Raw genomic sequence first — 4,657 nt, 5'->3', positions numbered from 1 at the left:
TCCGATTTTAACAACACAGTGTTCCACTTTACACACCCATGCGTCCAACCTGGAACAAATGCAGACATTTTTATTATGATCAGTCTGATGAGTTGCGTGACTTTTATTGGCTCACGTAAGTGTAGCCTATGCGATCGTAACTTTGTCTGTCTGTGCGTGCGTGCGTGCGTGCGTCTGTGCGTGTGTATGTCTGTGGTAGAAACTCTAACATTTGAAGACGTCACATTACATTGACGTCACATTATGACGTAAGAGGGTTAGACGTCACGCGAAGGAAGTACTGAAAGTCTCGGTCATTATTATTTTGAGCGCGCCGAGACTGGTTGGCAGTCGTGTCCTTGTAAGTAGGCTACATGCAGACAGACAGATCTAGATCTAGTGTCTCGCTTTCTTGCACAGTTTCACCTATGCTCTTTCTGTGTGTGTGTGTGTGTGTGTGTGTGTGTGTGTGTGTGTGTGTGTGTGTGTGTGTGTGTGTGTGTGTGCGTGCGTGCGTGTGTGTGTCAATGTGTGTGTGTGCGTGTGTGTGTGTGTGTGTGTGTGTGTGTGTGTGTGTGTGTGTGTGTGTGTGTGTGTGTGTGTGTGACGGAGTGATTGAGTTTGTGTTACTGTTTGTCGATTTCTTACGTGAGCCTTGAAGGCTTCGCCTCTTGTTTTAGTTTATGTGGTTCGTTTATTTACTCATAGAGTCTAGTATGTGACACTACGGAGATTTAAGAAACGAAACGTTGGGACGTTTCGTTTTGAAGTTGTGGTAAACGTCATTATTTCGGGGGTCTCTCGCTGGAAAGGTGAAGGTCAACTGAAACGGAACGTGGAACGTCAAAACGCAGTCACGTTTTCCACCCCCAAAAAACGAACAATATTTCGTCAACTTTTGTGAGTATTTTTGCACACTAACAGTTTTATTTGTTGGCCATTTTATGCATTGCTAGATTCATCAACCCTTTCACAGTCTTTCAGCGCTGAGAATGTGTTCATTGGAGGTAGACAACTGTTGTGAACTGAAATATTTTGAAGGGTGCTGATCCTGGTACATTTATCCAACTTCATGGTGAGAAAGCAAATGGCGAAGCAGAAGTAGGTCATCGCATCGAATTTTTATTCTGGCTTCGTATGTGATCAGGTGCATGAATTGAAAAATGTGAAGCTCTTGTGCGTGCAATGCGAGTATGTCAATCCTTTATTGACTCGTGGAGTTGAAATTATGCCATGCCCAGTCAGCGGATCATATCCTGCCATGCCCGGCCTTTCATTCCGAAACGAAACGTGAATACATCTAAATCTTGTCTGCGGCCTATGCCGTCTCGTTACACGTTCCGTTTCGCGGGGTGACTCATTCACCAAACGAAACGAGCTGCAAAACGAAACGTGCTGTTTCTTAAATCTCGCTAATATAATAAAAGAACGCTTTGCAATATCCATTTTTTTGTCTGGTACGGCTGTTTCTCCTTAACTGTTCCAGGTTTAGCGACTTTCCCCTAACTGCCTTCTTCATTATGGTATGGAAAGAACTGTCGTTCTTAAAAGAAAGACGATTGGCATGACTACGGAGAAAACTCAAAGTACAATGACATGCTAAACGAACAATATTTCGTCGTGATTATGCTCTGAAACAAGCATGTGTGAGTCCCATCTATATATATATATATATACGACTAGTGTCTGTCTGTCTGTCTGTCTGTCTGTCTGTCTGTCTGTCTGTCTGTCTGTTCGCGATGCACGGCCAAAGTTCTCGGTGGATCTTTTTCAAATTTGAACACCGTATTCAGCTACACCCCGGACACAACCTCATCGATGAGATATTTCAACACGTGCTCTCAGTGCGCAGCGCTGTGCGCGCTGAACCGATTTTTATATTTAGTCAAGTTTTGACTAAATATTTTAACATCGAGGGGGAATCGAAACGAGGGTCGTGGTGTATGTGCGTGTGTGTGTCTGTGTGTGTGTCTGTGTGTGTGTGTGTGTGTGTGTAGAGCGATTCAGACTAAACTACTGGACCGATCTTTATGAAATTTGACATGAGAGTTCCTGGGTATGAAATCCCCGAACATTTTTTTCATTTTTTTGATAAATGTCTTTGATGACGTCATATCCGGCTTTTCGTGAAAGTTGAGGCGGCACTGTCACGCCCTCATTTTTCAACCAAATTGGTTGAAATTTTGGTCAAGTAATCTTCGACGAAGCCCGGACTTCGGTATTGCATTTCAGCTTGGTGGCTTAAAAATTAATTAATGACTTTGGTCATTAAAAATCTGAAAATTGTAAAAAAAAATAAAAATTTATAAAACGATCCAAATTTACGTTTAACTTATTCTCCATCATTTGCTGATTCCAAAAACATATAAATATGTTATATTCGGATTAAAAACAAGCTCTGAAAATTAAATATATAAAAATTATTATCAAAATTAAATTGTCGAAATCAATTTAAAAACACTTTCATCTTATTTCTTGTCGGTTCCTGATTCCAAAAACATATAGATATGATATGTTTGGATTAAAAACACGCTCAGAAAGTTAAAACGAAGAGAGGTACAGAAAAGCGTGCTATCCTTCTTTGCGCAACTACTACCCCGCTCTTCTTGTCAATTTCACTGCCTTTGCCATGAGCGGTGGACTGACGATGCTACGAGTATACGGTCTTGCTGAAAAATGGCATTGCGTTCAGTTTCATTCTGTGAGTTCGACAGCTACTTGACTAAATATTGTATTTTCGCTTTACGCGACTTGTTTTGTTGTTGTGGTTGTTGTTGTTGTCGGGATCCACTACCAGTAAATCTTCCTTATCTTCTCCAGTGTTTTCAGCCGCGATTATCTCCCTTCCTCCGTGTGGCGTCAATCCATATTCCCGTTACTACGTTACTATTTTTAGAATGTCACGATTGCACCCGTAAGTTGTTCTTACTGTAAAAGTAAAAAGGTCGAATCAATTTATAGCCACGCGAAAATACACTGTCATGTATCTCTATATATTTATAGATATAGATATACATATATATACGGCTTCTCTGTGGTGTGTGTGTGTGTGTTTGGGTGTGTGTGTGGGTAACACCTGTGGATTGTAGAGTTCTGTTTGTGATGTGGTCTAGCGGAATTGGTGTGTCACTATGTTAAGGCCTTCCTTCGAGAAGCCATAACAATTAATCTCAATCCCGTTTGAGTGGACTTCGCCTTCAAAGGTGATTGTGGTGTTTAGGCACTCGGTTACATTTGGCGTCGTCGACAGCGATGGGACTCGACATGAAATGTTCAGGCCACTGAATCATTTTCGTGCTGTTCCCATTCCACCTGGGAGTGACCTAAGTTCATTCAAAGGGGGTCGAGTGTGACAGGGAGACTACCGTCGCCCTTCACAGCAGACTCTGCAGAGTTGTTCGCCTTAGAAGTTGTGGGCTTTCCTTGCATGTACCCGTAAGTTGTCCTTACTGTAAAAGTGAAAAGATCGAATCAATTTATAGCCACGCGAAAAATCCACTGTCATCTATTTCTATATATTTATAGATATAGATAGATATATACGGCTTCTGTGTCTGTGTCTATGTGTGTGTGTGTGTGGAGGCAACACCTGTGGATTGTAGAGTTCTGTTTGTGATGGGGTCTGGCGACTTTTGTCTGTCTGTATGTTCTGGCATTTGAGAAGCCATAACAGATAATATAGGGCTTAGAAATAAGCTCTAAAATTCTCAATCCCGTTTGACAGGACTTCGCCTTCAAAGGTGATTGTGGTGAACCGCCACGCTGGCTGTCTCTGTCTCGCAATTCACCCCGGCGAAGCCGGGTATTCCTCTAGTGTTCCATGTATAGCTTGACCCGGTCAATGTCTTAACGACAAGCAGTAATTCTTGAGAACATGAGCCCCTGCCGATGTCTTCACAGATTACGGGCTGATGGTCTGATAGGCCACTTGCTGGCTGCAGACAGGTTAATGATCGACGAAGAGATTGCGAGAAAAAGAGAGAGAGAGAGAGAGAGAGAGAGAGAGAGAGAGAGAGAGAGAGAGAGAGAGAGAGAGAAAGAGAGAGAGAGAGAGAGAGAGAGATACAGGCAGGCAGAGAGACAAAGACATAGAGTGAAACAGACAGACAGACAGACAGACTGAAACAGACAGACAGACAGACAGAGACAGAGAGAGACAAACAGAGAGAGATACACACACACAAATGGAGCATGAGTGAGAGAAAGTCAGAGACAGAGACAGAGACAGAGACAGACAGACAAATAGACAGACAGACGGGCAAAGAGACAGAAACAGAGGCAGAGAGACAGAGACAGAGAGACAGACAAACTGAGAGTGATACAGAGAGAGAGATGGAGTGTGAGTGAGAGAAAGTCAGAGACAGACTGAGAGAGAGAGACAGAGAGTTGGAGACAGAGAGTTGGAGGCAGAGAGACAGAGACAGACATACTGAGAGACAAAGAGAGAGATGTGGAGGAGAATGACAATTGAAAGTATATTGATTTATCAAAATGAATACTGAGCGTAAAGCTCATCTACCAAAAGCTACTGCATGTCTCATGTACAGCCGTCCTGCATTTTGCTGATGAATTCAAATGAAAACAGCAGCGCCGTAATAATCTTGGGCAGTTTACCAGCTGTTTGTCCAAATGAACACTTGCTGGCTTCAGACAGGTAACGATCGAAGAGGAGATTGCT

The sequence above is a fragment of the Littorina saxatilis genome, linkage group LG10, assembly GCF_037325665.1.
Source record: "Littorina saxatilis isolate snail1 linkage group LG10, US_GU_Lsax_2.0, whole genome shotgun sequence".
NCBI lineage: Eukaryota > Metazoa > Mollusca > Gastropoda > Littorinimorpha > Littorinidae > Littorina > Littorina saxatilis.
The sequence above is the reverse complement of the archived record's forward strand: the minus strand, read 5'-3'. Positions refer to the sequence as shown.